This window comes from Tachypleus tridentatus, chromosome 11, assembly GCF_004210375.1.
Source record: "Tachypleus tridentatus isolate NWPU-2018 chromosome 11, ASM421037v1, whole genome shotgun sequence".
Classification (NCBI taxonomy): domain Eukaryota; kingdom Metazoa; phylum Arthropoda; class Merostomata; order Xiphosura; family Limulidae; genus Tachypleus; species Tachypleus tridentatus.
This window is the reverse complement of record NC_134835.1, coordinates 84,045,786-84,061,420: the sequence shown is the minus strand read 5'-3', so window position 1 is coordinate 84,061,420 and position 15,635 is coordinate 84,045,786. Positions and strand designations below refer to the sequence as shown.

General features: G+C 33.0%; 1 long non-coding RNA gene across 1 annotated transcript; it reads right to left on the bottom strand.

The window, feature by feature from the left end:
* Positions 1-6,886: 6,886 nt before the first annotated feature.
* On the bottom strand, positions 6,887-14,838 carry LOC143232639 (uncharacterized). Its single transcript, XR_013017640.1, has 2 exons — positions 14,616-14,838; positions 6,887-9,810 (listed from the first exon to the last, which is right to left on the bottom strand). It is a non-coding gene; the product is annotated as an uncharacterized LOC143232639 (long non-coding RNA).
* Between the last annotated feature and the right edge of the window lie 797 nt (positions 14,839-15,635).

The following is a 15,635-nucleotide window of genomic DNA, read 5'->3' as shown; positions in this document are numbered from 1 at the left end:
AGAGACACTCATGTTTACGTAACACTTGTTACAAAGAACAAGAGATCTCGTGTTAATATAACACTTTTACAAAGAACAAGAGAACTCCTGTTAATGTAACACTTGTTAAAAGAACAAGAGACAATTGTGTTAATTGAACACTTGTTACAAAGAAAAAGAAAACTCGTGTTAATGTAACACTTGTTACAAAGAACAAGAGACACTCATGTTAATGTAACACTTGTTAAAAGAACAAAACACTCATGTTAATATAACACTTGTTACAAAGAACACGACACTCATGTTATGTAACACTTGTTACAAAGAACAAAAGACACTCACCTTTATGTAACACTTGTTACAAAGAACAAAATAACTCCTGTTTATGTAACACTTGTTACAAAGAACAAGAGACACTCATGTTAATGTAACATGTTAATGTAAACACTCGTGTTAATGTAACACTTGTTACAAAGAACAAGAGACACTCATGTTAATGTAACACTTGTTACAAAGAACAAGAGACACTGATGTTAATATAACACTTGTTACAAAGAACAAGAGACACTCATGTTAATGTAACACTTGTTACAAAGAACAAGAGACACTCATGTTAATGTAACACTTGTTACAAAGAACAAGAGAACTCGTGTTAATATAACACTTGTTACAAAGAACAAGAGACACTCATGTTAATATAACACTTGTTACAAAGAACAAGAGACACTCATGTTAATGTAACACTTGTTACAAAGAACAAAAGACACTCGTGTTAATGTAACACTTGTTACAAAGAACAAGAGACACTCATGTTAATGTAACACTTGTTACAAAGAACAAGAAACACTCATGTTAATGTAACACTTGTTACAAAGAACAAGAGACACTCATGTTAATGTAACACTTGTTACAAAGAACAAGAGAACTCATGTTAATGTAACACTTGTTACAAAGAACAAGAGATGTTAATCACTGTTAATGTAACACTTGTTACAAAGAACAAGAGACACTCATGACACTTGTTACAAAGAACAAGAGACACTGTTAATATAACACTTGTTACAAAGAACAAGAGACACTCATGTGTAACACTTGTTAAAAGAACAAGAGAACTCGTGTTAATAACACTTGTTACAAAGAACAAGAGACACTCATGTTAATATAACACTTGTTACAAAGAACAAGAGACACTCATGTTAATATAACACTTGTTACAAAGAACAAGAGACACTCATGTTAATGTAACACTTGTTACAAAGAACAAGATGTAACACTTGTTACAAAGAACAAGAGACACTCATGTTAATATAACACTTGTTACAAAGAACAAGAGACACTCATGTTAATGTAACACTTGTTACAAAGAACAAGAGACACTCATGTTAATGTAACACTTGTTACAAAGAACAAGAGACACTCATGTTAATATAACACTTGTTACAAAGAACAAGAGACACTCATGTTAATATAACACTTGTTACAAAGAACAAGAGACACTCTTGTTAATGTAACACTTGTTACAAAGAACAAGAGACACTCATGTTAATATAACACTTGTTACAAAGAACAAGAGAACTCGTGTTAATGTAACACTTGTTACAAAGAACAAGAGACACTCATGTTAATGTAACACTTGTTACAAAGAACAAAAGAACTCATGTTAATATAACACTTGTTACAAAGAACAAGAGACACTCATGTTAATTGTAACACTTGTTACAAAGAACAAGAGACACTCATGTTAATGTAACACTTGTTACAAAGAACAAGAGAACTCATGTTAATACCACTTGTTAAAAAGAACAACTCATGTTAATATAACACTTGTTACAAAGAACAAGAGACACTCATGTTAATATAACACTTGTTACAAAGAACAAGAGACACTCATATTAATGTAACACTTGTTACAAAGAACACGAGACACTCATGTTAATGTAACACTTGTTACAAAGAACAAGAGAACAATCATGTTAATGTAACACTTGTTACAAAGAACAAGAGACACTCATGTTAATATAACACTTGTTACAAAGAACAAGAGACACTCATGTTTATGTAACACTTGTTACAAAGAACAAGAGACACTCGTGTTAATGTAACACTTGTTAAAAGAACAAGAGACACTCGTGTTAATTTAACACTTGTTACAAAGAACAAGAAACAATCATGTTAATATAACACTTGTTACAAAAAAACAAGAGACACTCATGTTAATGTAACACTTGTTATATTGACAAGAGAACTTTTACAAAGAAACATGTGTTGGATTGATTGTTAAAAGAACAATTCACTCATGTTAATATTGTTAACACTCTTGTTACAAGAACTCTTTAATGTAACACTTGTTAAAAAACAAGAGACACTCATTGTTAATATAACACTTGTTACAAAGAACAAGAGAAATCGTGATAATATAACACTTGTTACAAAGAACAAAAGAACTCCTGTTTATAAAACACTTGTTAAAAAGAACAAGAGAACTCGTGTTAATATAACACTTGTTACAAAGAACAAGAAACACTCATGTTAATATAACACTTGTTACAAAGAACAAGATAACTTGTGTTAATATAACACTTGTTACAAAGAACAAGAGACACTCATGTTAATGTAACACTTGTTAAAAAGAACAAGAGACACTCATGTTTATGTAACACTTGTTACAAAGAACAAGAGAGATCTCGTGTTAATATAACACTTTTACAAAGAACAAGAGAACTCGTGTTAATGTAACACTTGTTAAAAAAGAACAAGAGACAATTGTGTTAATTGAACACTTGTTACAAAGAAAAAGAAAACTCGTGTTAATGTAACACTTGTTACAAAGAACAAGAGACACTCCTGTTAATGTAACACTTGTTAAAAGAACAAAACACTCATGTTAATATAACACTTGTTACAAAGAACAAGACACTCATGTTAATGTAACACTTGTTACAAAGAACAAAAGACACTCACGTTTATGTAACACTTGTTACAAAGAACAAAAGACACTCATGTTAATGTAACACTTGTTACAAAGAACAAGAGAACTTGTTACAAAGAACAAGAGACATTAATCTTAACACTAATACACTGTTAAAAAGAACAAGAGAACTCATGTTAATGTAACACTTGTTACAAAGAACAAGAGACACTCATGTTAATGTAACACTTGTTACAAAGAACAAGAGAACAATCATGTTAATAACACTTGTTACAAAGAACAAGAGACACTCATGTTAATATAACACTTGTTACAAAGAACAAGAGACACTCATGTTAATGTAACACTTGTTACAAAGAACAAGAGACACTCATGTTAATGTAACACTTGTTAAAAGAACAAGAGACACTCATGTTAATGTAACACTTGTTACAAAGAACAAGATAACTCGTGTTAATATAACACTTGTTACAAAAAAAAAAAACATTCATGTTAATATAACACTTGTTACAAAGAACAAAGACACTCATGTTAATATAACACTTGTTACAAAGAACAAAAGAACTCGTGTTTGTGTAACACTTATTACAAAGAAAAAGAGACACTCATGTTAATGTAACACTTGTTACAAAGAACAAGAGACACTCATGTTAATGTAACACTTGTTACAAAGAACAAGAGACACTCATGTTAATATAACACTTGTTACAAAGAACAAGAGAATTCATGTTAATGTAACACTTGTTACAAAGAACAAAAGACACTCGTGTTAATGTAACACTTGTTACAAAGAACAAGAGAACTCGTGTTAATATAACACTTATTACAAAGAACAAGAAACACTCATATTAATGTAACACTTGTTACAAAGAACAAGAGAACTCGTGATAATATAACACTTATTACAAAGAACAAGAAACACTCATGTTAATCTAACACTTGTTTAAAAAGAAGAAGAGACGCTCATACCAATATAACACTTCTTACAGAGAACAAGAGACACTCATGTTAATCTAACACTTGTTTAAAAAGAAGAAGAGACGCTCATACCAATATAACACTTCTTACAGAGAACAAGAGACACTCATGTTAATTTAACACTTGTTACAAAGAACAAGAGACACTCATGTTTATGTAACACTTGTTACAAAGAACAAGAGATCTCGTGTTAATATAACACTTGCCACAAAGTACAAGAGATAATAATGTTAATATAACACTTTTTCAAATAACAAAAGAACTCATGTTAATGTAACAATTTTTACAAAGATAGAGAGAGAAATCGTCATAATATAACACTTGTTACAAAGAACAAAAGAACTGTTTATGTAACACTTGTTACAAAGAACAAGAGAACTCGTGTTAATGTAACACTTGTTAAAAAGAACAAGATAACTTGTGTTAATATAACACTTGTTACAAAGAATACGAGACACTCATGTTAACGTAACACTTGTTACAAAGAACACGAGATACTCATGTTAATGTAACACTTGTTACAAAGAACAAGAAACAATCATGTTAATCTAACACTTATTTAAAAAGAACAAGAAACACATGTCAATATAACACTTGTTACAAAGAACAAGAGACACTCATGTTAATGTAACACTTGTTAAAAGAACAAGAGACACTCATGTTTACGTAACCCTTGTTACAAAGAACAAGAGATCTCGTGTTAATATAACACTTGCTACAAAGAACAAGAGACAATAATGTTAACATAACACTTTTACAAAGAACAAGAGCACTCGTGTTAATGTAACACTTGTTAAAAAGAATGAGAGACAATCGTGTTAATTGAACACTTGTTAGAAAGAAAAAGAAAACTCGTGTTAATGTAACACTTGTTACAAGGAACAAGAGACACTCCTGTTAATGTAATACTTGTTACAAAGAACAAAACACTCATGTTTAGGTAACACTTGTTACAAAGAACAAGAGACACTCATATTAATATAACACTTGTTACAAAGAACACGACACTCATGGTAATGTAACACTTGTTACAAAGAACAAAAGACACTCGTGTTATGTAACACTTGTTACAAAGAACAAGAGACACTCATGTTAATGTATCACTTGTTACAAAAGAACAAGAGAATTCCAGTTAATATAACACTTATTCCTTGTTGTTTGAAGTCAATCGAGAACTTCTCCTGTTACATATTATAATTTATCTTGGACAAGTCTCTGATTTATTATGTTATGTATGTTACACATTATGATTTCAAAAATATCCTGGACATTTTAATTTAGAACTTAAATAAATATTAATATGTATCAAATTTATGATACTTGCCAACAAGACATACACACAATTTTCTTTGTTAACACAAATATACATTTATATACAAAAAAACAATACAATTTAAAATAATGATGATTACAAATAGTGAATACAAATAATTATTTGTATACAAAAATTTTACAAACTCACAAACAATATTCAGTCTTCTATGTGGTCTGGAACTGAATATTTTATTGACAGCCTTACACTGCTTTATATGTAAATATCAAATACATATAAATATATACACAGGTATAGATAATACATACCCTTTGTTTTATGGTTTTAAACTTTTGATTATCAGACAAGTCACTGCAGTCTCTTTGAGTAAACGCTGTACTTTTCTCATGTGAAGAAATAGAACCTATGATAGACACTTGAACTTCCTGAAAATAACAACAAACAAAACAGCCATAATTGTCGTTAGGTCATCTGTAAAGAAACTTAATATATTACCTAAAATGAAAAGAGAAAAAGTGCAAATTTCAATGTAAAAAAGAGACTGTTGGAAATAATAGCCAGTTATGAAGTTGTATAAACTATCTTGAGTTACACTTACAATTAAGATTTAATTAATCAATCAGTATAAATAGTTATTTACAACTTTCAACTGATAAGATCTGATTTCCATACAGTACTTAATAATAAGATCTTTATTAGAGTGTAATTTAGGCTAATGCAGTGAGTTATGTGGAATCTTTAATAATATACTATGTTCAAGTAGAGCTGCATTAGTATCAGAAAAATTGGATACAGAAACTTAATAATAGAAAATTCTATGAGATATTTATATAATGAAGTAGTACAGAATCTCTTAGTAACTGAGTTCATGAAAGAAAAAGACTGGGTTCAAAATAACTACAAACAAACAATCCTTATTAATTCACTAACACAAACATTGCATGTGTATACTTGCCCAAGGAACAATAAACAGTCTCTTCTACAAAAATAAGTATCATCATTTTATTGAGCTTAAACTATCTACCAGACTGTTTAAACTCAATATTTCTCACTTTACAGGCAACATCAGATTCATCAAGAGGCCCATTACACCATGAGCAGAATAGGTGTGAGCTCAATACAATGGTAAGGAGAAAGATAACTTAAACAACATCAAATTACCTACCTGTATATATATATGAACACACACACAGAACAAATTATAAATTCAAAAACATACTATGTCAAATACTGATTGAGGTGTTTAAGACTGTTAAGGAAATTATAAACGTAACAGTTGTCTTTAACTAAGACAACTTTATTTTTCTAACAGGGTAGCTGACCTCTCAAAAGGATTGCTTTCAGATGTAGTACATGCAGTTAATCTGAGGAAGTTAAAGGGAAGACACATTACATATCTGAATAATAAGGGATGGCTTTGAGTGTTTTGTTATTATTTTAGGGTTTAGTACAGTGGATAGGACAGTCTCAACATACTGGCATATTCCTTGTTGTTTTTAAATTACATGTATTTATTTGTACACATATTTTTCTCTCTCCCTAATTCAGGCTTGTCTTCAAACTAGTAGATAATTTTAACTTTCAAAAAATAAAATTCAAAGTTGAACCATGGTTACACAGTGTGTTAAGTTTTACCATTCTTGTGAACACTTATGACAAAGACAGCACAACCCTTAGACAAAGAACTCGATACACCATCCTAATTTTAAAATTCTCCATAAAAAGAATTCAATATCATAATTTTATTAACACGCCTTACAACACAGAAATTTACCACCAAAGTACAGAACAACTATATAAACCCTATAATGAACACTTCAGAAACTTTTAACAAAGAAATGCAATAAAGAAAAACCCTTCCATAATGATTATACAAAATAAATTTTAACATAGCAGAAAATACAAATTTCAATCTCAATACAAAAATGATTTAAATAATATACATTTAATGTATAGTTACAATGAAAAATAATGTTTAAGAATAATACATAAAACTGCAAACAATGAAATGCAAAATAACCCTTGAATAACAACTCATGACATAAGAGGAAGCTATTCTTTAGATGAAATAAAGATAGATAAATTAATAACTTCTTTTGCTCTATGACAAATGAAGAACAAATCAGCATTAGATCAAAAATTAAGCCTTTATACATTAAATAAAATTACTTCTAAAAAAATTTAAAAGTATATATAAAATAACACTTAATAATACATACTAAACAAATTAATCTTTTGAAGAAATTCAGTACTAACATAATGATTATAATAAAAAAAATGTAGGGACATATGTACTGAAATTGGTATGTTTACATTATAAAACCAAATAAATCAAACCCACTAGCCAGCCACTGCAAATTATGTATACTTTAATCAATTACTCATTCTTAAATACCAAAACAATATATCAGAAGAGAAAAAGCAAATAATAAAAAGAGAAAATACCACGATGCTTATATATCACTCAATTAAATATATATATATATATATACACATACAGGGAGTGAACAAAAGAAGTTGCCCCTTTTAAAATGTTAATTTGTTATGTCTTTTAATAAATAATAGAAACATTTGTAAAAACTATGTTTTTAGAATGTTCTATTTTTTCAAATATGATATCAAATCCTAATTTTACATGGCTTTTGTAAATACCTGAACTTTTTATGATTTTTGTGACATTTTATCATAAGAAGTGATGTGCACCCTGCTACAGTTTCTTAGATATTCTTATTCCTAGTTGCCTACAATTGTTAAAATTAGGATTTAAGATCATATTTGAACAGATCTCATCAAGTGTGTTCTAAAAACGTACGTTTTAGATATTTTTCTGTTATCTAATAAAAGATATAACAAATTAAAAAGGCAACTTTTTTTTGTCCACCTCCTGCACATGGGGAAAATTTATACTAACCTAAGCAGCAGAAATGAGGTCTAGCTTTCATCACTCACACTTCATATCCAACATCACACCCTCTATAGTGGCAGTGGATCACCACTTGGCTGCTGTGGTGTCTCTTATTATTTCTCTAGCTCAGTCTAAAGTTTGGCTGGCTTAAGCCAGCTCTGTCAGCAGCTGGTGGTGTTACTGCAGTAGATATTTGCAGTTATACATGGTCCAAGCTTTTTGTGGATATTTCCTGACGTGCATACTTTAAAAAATTGAACTTGCATCACTGTCAGGACTATGGCAATGAATGTTGATGGTTTCATTTACAAGTCAGCCATCATCTGCAACTGATGCAATCTTCAGAACCTCTTGGTCACTGGCCTCATATTTAACACTGCCAGTAGTCCAGTGATCCCTTTGTTTATCCCTCTGTTGTTATTGATGACACTACTGACAATAAGATCTTCACAGTTTGTTGGCTACTAGCAACAATGATTCCAAAGGTGTGGTATTTGTTATTTGTGGTACTGAGTTCTGGAAGACGTGTTTCTCTGCCACCCAACATTCAGCTGTCCTTTAGGACAACCTCAACTCTCACAGGGCTTCTCTGGCTTAGAGATATAGTGATATTTTGCACAGACCAATGCACGTACACTACTTGTGGCTCATTGTTTATAGACACATTATGATAAGACACTTAGGGAGAGGGTTCTTGATACTGAAGGGCCTACCATTCATCTTTCTTGATAACAATGTTTTGGAAGCTGACTGCCATGTCTGCACCACTGGTACAAAGGTGGTGCTTAGCTAATCATTAGTGGATTCTGCCACTCTGTCCAATAAGGTGTAAGGCTCTTAGGTCTGCTTGGTCCCCAGACTTCAGAATCAGTTAGGTCCCAAATGTCCAATGAATGACCTGGCAATGCATCTTTTAGCATAGATTTTACTAGGTGGAATGTCAGGCTGGATCCACGTGTCTTTGGGTCAATATGAAAATCTAGTTCATTACCAAAAAGAAAGTGCTGGATGTCCACTGTTATTTGCCAAACAAATATAATAGTTTTATAATACTATAAAGCTTCAGCACACTAAGGAACTTCACTTCACTGACTAGTTTGAGAACATGACAGCCAAAATGGTCAAAAATTTGATCTTAAACAGTAAAAGAACAGATTAAAAATACAAAATTGGGTGAATATCTATTAATCAGATGGTCAGTCTAGTGTGTAGGTTGAAAAAGTTATAACTGCCAGGTTATAACTATTACACTCCTCTCAAAAATCTATCTTTCGGGTGGAATAATCAACAGACTACTACTGTCAAGTGATACTGGTATGTAGGTTCACATGTACTCATAATCGAATCATCCATGGAATGTACATGCCCAGTGTCTGTGAACTTTCTCAGTCCACTGGCTTCACTGTGACTTTGTTGACCAATACCTTATCAGCTGTGCTGTTCTTTGTTGTCATTCCTTTGATAATGGCAAACATGCTTAGCCTTCAGCCAAAATCCAAACACTCCAATACCATCTACACGTAAACAGTACTCAGTTCCAATAAAAAAAATTGAAATCAAGATTACAAAACTTGTTCCTATGCAGAAGCTGGCTCAGGTTAGGTGAAGCCAACCAACCTATACTTCTGACCATTAGAATCCACTAATGTTCATACTGTCATTCTTTAAGGATCATTTTCCACACACCCCACTAGTACAATGGTAAGTCTATGGATTTACATCAGCAGATAGCTCAAGGTGGCTTTGCTATAAGAAAACACACACACATTGTTTATACACATGTGAAGACTTTAAGGCCTCTTATGCTGATGAAACTAAATGCCAACTTAAAATACCAGCATTTGAATATATCGCTATACCTATAAAATTGGAAAAAGTTATAAACCTTTCCAACTCTGTTATCTACCATCAATAAAAACAGGACATCCAATTTTTCTCTCCAACTTTAAAATATTTCTGACAGCAATGTCTGAATCAGGAAGGTGTCAAGTTTCATTTATTATAACTATATATGACAAGCAACATTATATCAGCAATGTATTTTCAAAGTACCTACAATATTGCCAAAGAAACAAATGGACTTATCTCAATTGGAAAGTAACATAAATTTAGATTTATTAGTATGCGTAAGTTGTCAAAATTTCATCATTCTTTACTGATATCAGATAATCAAACCACATAATGTTTTCTTTTGATAGAATTTATAGTATTTTAGAATGCACTTAACACTACAATCCAATATATTTTCTCACATTATAATAAACCAATTGCAAAATACGTAAAAGAAATTGTGATTATAAAGAGTTTTTTGCAGTAATTATGTCATATCTCAAAACCAATATGGCACAAGAAGGTTAAACTTCACAGGGGTATAAAGGATATTATGTGGATATAAAGGCCAAAGTTGTCATATGATGCCATTAAGAGCACCACATAATGTCTGATCAATAATAACAACTGTTAAAATGTGCTGTCCTAGCACCCAGAATGCATTGCATTAAGGTAACAATGAACATCATATTAAGTTCACAAATCTTATTTGGTATGCTGGCCACTTCCCAGAATATTGTATCTTTGAGTCCGCATGATATATGTACAATTTCAGACAGTCCCACAAACAGAAGTTAACTAGTGTCAGGCCCATTGAATGAGTTGGCAACTCACAAGAAGAGAAATGTGAAATTATTCTGCCTTTAACAGGTTCCTGCAAGATATGTTCCAACTAGTTACCAATAGGTGAAGAATCACAATTCTGCATGAAAACAATAATTTCCACCACATTCTGTCGATGAAACTAACATTAGTTATGTTCATTGCACAGTACCCTGCAGCATGAAATGTACACGTTTGCATTTCACATGCTGACGGGTATCAGAAATGTCATGATCTAGTAATAAAGTCAGTTGTAAAAACCACACCACCCTGTCATCTTAGTATGATGAAGGTGTTTAGGAAATGTTATATATGGATTAGTTTCCAACCAGATAATACAGTTGGATGTGTTGACAATTTCAAAATGAGTGAAATGTGCTACATCAGTCAATACCACATTGGCAGGAAAATGTTCAATAACTCCCAGTCTTTTATATAATTAACAATGGTTAAATTCATTTTTTTTAAATCTTCAAACATAATGCAGCATTTCAGGAAACATTTCAAAGCTGACTGAAGAGCTCATTGAACAGTTGAAGTTGCCAAATCCTGACACAGGGTAACAAAACATCCATTGCTGCATCCATATGTACTTGAGCTGACTTTTTCAGACCTCAGCAACAGCGTCAGCTAACTAGGTGTTGATGAGCTCTATATGGTTTATAACAAATCCAACCTATCTCCTTGTATATCTTTTATAATTATACAACAACAATACTGGAATAAAGCCCTCTGCAGATGTTATGCACTCTGTAATTCCCTCAGTACTGCTTTAATGTTGTAGCCTACTGTGTAATTACACTTTACTAGCTCACCTATCTGTAAACTTGTCAATTTCATGTTGGTTAAATGAACTACACTGCAATCAAAAGAGCCATTTATACCAATCAGAAATAAATCAAAGTGGCCTTCCTTTCACATGATACTCATTACAACCCTGTACAATTTCAACTTCCTATCCCATGCTGTTTGTGAGAAATAATGTGCTGAGCTGTGGCACTTTCTTTGTAATCACCTTGTACTCCAGTGAATGACTTTTACATGCGCACTTAGTTTGGATCACTCATAAAAACTTATGGCATTTTATGTATGGAGCTGCTGCTGTCTGCTTTATTAAAACAAAAATAAAAGGAAATCTTAGTTCAAACAAACATGTCACTAAACTATATCAAGATTAAAATGTATTTTAATTAATTTCCAGTAAAAGCTAGATGAAAGTATGAATTTATATTGTACAAAGCAGTGGTTCTCAACCTTTTTTGACTTGCGGCACACTAGGACAAGCTGAAAATTTTTGCGTCAAACCTGGAAAGCCTTAACGATTTTTTTAGGTACACGTTATACGGCAAGAGTTAAAAGCCTTAGAACGAAAGTCACGGCCAAAGCAAGCGATATTAATGTCATCTGCACATTGACAATACTATCGCTTGCTTTGGCCGTGATTTTCGTTCTAAGGCTTGTTAACGATTTTGTGGTATAACAGAAAATTTAACACTTTTTATTTTTACACATTTTCAATGTGACGCTTGTGCCTGCTTCCGAGAGCAAATAAAATTGAAGCGAGGCTCTAACATAGACAAACAAGTTCGCATTTGTTCATCGACTATAAGAAGCCTCTCTCTCTTTGTGGCTTTAATTTCAGTCAATGCTGAAAATCCAATTTCGCAAAACCACGAAGATGCAAATGAAAGCAGAACTTCAACTGCTTTTGAACTGATTGCAGGATATGAATTTTTAATGGAGATCCAAAACTCATCCAAGCTCTTTTCGGGAAACAATGACTGATAAAATTTGTCGTTTCGTAAATCAATGAGCTGTTCTTCCTCCTCAGTTGTAAGATTTGTTGTCTCGTTGATTCCGAATGGATAGGTCACCCAGTTATATTCATCGATAGCAAGTGACGGGAAGTAATGTTTTAGTGCGGTAGATCGCTTAATGTGTTCAAAATTTGAGGGACATTCGTTAATGGAAGGAAAACAATCAAGGACTCCTTTCGAGATCTTATTCTTCCACAGCGTCAACTTTTCATCGAAGGCCTTCAGTTTGGATGTTGCAGTAATAATGTTTTCAGATGGTCCTTGGAGACTTTACTTCAGAGAATTTAATTTGTCAAACAAGTCAGAGAGAAATTGAACCTTCAGCCACAAGATCTCATCATGAAAAGAAAATTCAAAACCTGCTTCCTCAACCTCCAAGAAAGAAATTACTTCAGTTTTTAGTTGGACAAGACGCTTTAACACCTGTCCTTTCGAAAGCCACCGAATTTCAGTGTGATACAGCAGCTTTTTGTGGGCCTGGCATGGCCGAGCGCGTTAAGGCATGCGCTCGTAATCTGAGGGTCGCGGGTTCGCATCCGAGTCCCGCTAAACATGCTCGCTCTTTCAGCCGTGGGGGCGTTATAATGGGACGGTCAATCCCACTTTTCGTTGGTAAAAGAGTAGCCCAAGAGTTAGCGGTGGGTGGTGATGACTAGCTGCCTTCTCTCTAGTCTTACACTGCTAAATTAGGGACGGCTAGCACAGATAGCCCTCGAGTAGCTTTGTGCGAAATTCCAAAAACAAACAAAAAACAAAGCTTTTTGTAGTCTGAATCCATCGCCTCACAGAGAAGAGAGAAAAGTCGAAACTAAAGTGGCCGAGACTTGATGAAATTTACTACTTGAATAACTTGATTCATAACAGACTGCAAATCTTTCAGTAAAGATTTGGAGGCGAGCACCTCTCTGTGAATCATGCAGCGAACAATCCTAATGTTTTGATTTTGTTGGCGCACCAGAATGACGAATCCCTTCTTTTTACCTTACATTGAAGAACAGCCATCGGTGCAAACGCTGACACAGTTATTCCAATGTAATTTGAAGAGCAAAATGTTTTCATTCACCAACTCGAAAATGTCTTGGCCTTTCCTGTACTTTTTAAATCTTTGCAAAATTAGTATTCGTTTACGATTTTCCATCTTTTATGAATCGAACAAAAGTCAGAACTTGAGATTTTCCACTAACGTCAGAAGATTCATCAACTTCAAGAGACCAGAGCAGAGACAATTCATCTTCAGGCGCTTCCAAGTGTTCGCAAACTTGATCCTTCAAATCCAACGATAAGTCTACAATTCTGAGTGAAATTGTGTCACTGGACAGTGGAACTTACTTAACCTTTTTGGCGGCATCCGTTCCAAGCATAGTTTCAACAATGATTGCTAACGCTGGCACAATGACTGATTTGGCCTCCGTATGCGCTTTCTTGCGTTTTGCCAACAACTGAAAAACCTTATACTTGCAATCAATCCTTTTTTCGGGCAGCTTCATCTATTTCACAAGCTTCCTTGATCGCTCATGTTGTTGAGCCGCGAGATTCTCGAAGTAATCTTTTGGTCTATCCTTCACAGCTGAATGTTTTGTTTCCAAGTGTCTCTTCACTTTGCTAGGAACAAGCGCCTCGTTCGATAAAGCTGCATTGGAGAGTAGGCAGAATGGTAATTGAGAATGTTCCGATTCCAAAGCGATAAAACCGTATTCGATGTATTTGTTTTTGTACTTTCGTTTGATTCCTTGCTTTTGATTCAACACATTCTCCTTTGCAGCACCAGACTAACTTTTTTTTTTTTTCATGGATAAATGATAAGCTAATTCATACACGATAAGCACGAAGTTCTGCAGTTGGTATAAAATTCCTACCTACAGAGTAGTAGCTGTAACTTACCGCATAATGAGAACGTGTTCCAGAAAGCAGTTTGATTGTTTGATGCATCATTTATGACGTACGAAGCGCCTTTTATGCATAATAAAAATTCACTGTTAATTCATACCATTATAGTTAAAGGAAAAATGTGTTGGTTAAACATAGTAGCCTACTTTTTTCAAATTAATATAAATCAAACATAATTATGTGAATCATACATACATTACAATTTTTGATGGAACCTTTTGTAGTCCATTTCTTAAGCTTTTTCTAATCACATTAGCCATCTTAAGCCTAATGTTTGGAAGAGCGTAAACTTAAAACTCAATAAATCACTAAATTAAAAACACAAAACTAAATAAAAGTTCTGGATTTTCAAAAACGTAAAAAGGATGGTAAAGCTTTTGATATTACCAAGAGTTTTCTGAATTTCTCGAATTTATGTTGTTATAGATAACTAAGAGTACTTACGTTTAAATGATTCTCCCACAACGGTTAAAAACGTTCTATTTTGCTAAGCAACCGCAATTCAATATCTCAGAATAGAACAATGTGATGTAACCAATCAAATTCAGCTAGGAACAAGCGACACTTTACAAAAACGAAAAGAAAAATGAATATACTTTCTAAAATTAACAAATGTTTAAGTAATCCACTTTTTAACACATTTTTCATAATTCTTGCAACCACTTTATATTTTATTAATTTTTCCAAAATTAATTCAAATAAAAAGTAGTTACGTTATATGCAATAAAACCTAAATGACAAGTTTGTTGTTGTTGTTGTTTTGAATTAAGCACAAAGCTACACAATAGGTTATCTATGCTCAGCCCACCACGGCTATTGAGAGCCGGATTTTAGCGTTGTAAGTCCACAAACATTCCGCTGAGCCACTGGGTAGCAAATGACAAGTAATTAGAAAAATGAATCAATAATGGCATATTTAATTATTTTTAGGCCCGGCATGGCCAAATGCGTTAAGGCGTGCGACTCGTAATCCAAGGATCGCGGGTTCGCATCCCCATCGCGCCAAACATGCTCGCCCTTTCAGCCGTAGAGGCATTATAAAGTTACTTTCAATCCCACTATTTGTTGGTAAAAGAGTAGCCCAGGAATTGGCGGTGGGTGGTGATGACTAGTTGCCTTCCCTCTAGTCTTACACTGCTAAATTAGGGACGGCTAGCGCAGATAGCCCTCGAGTAGCTTTGTGCGAAATTCAAAACATTTGCTGCTTTCTTGTTT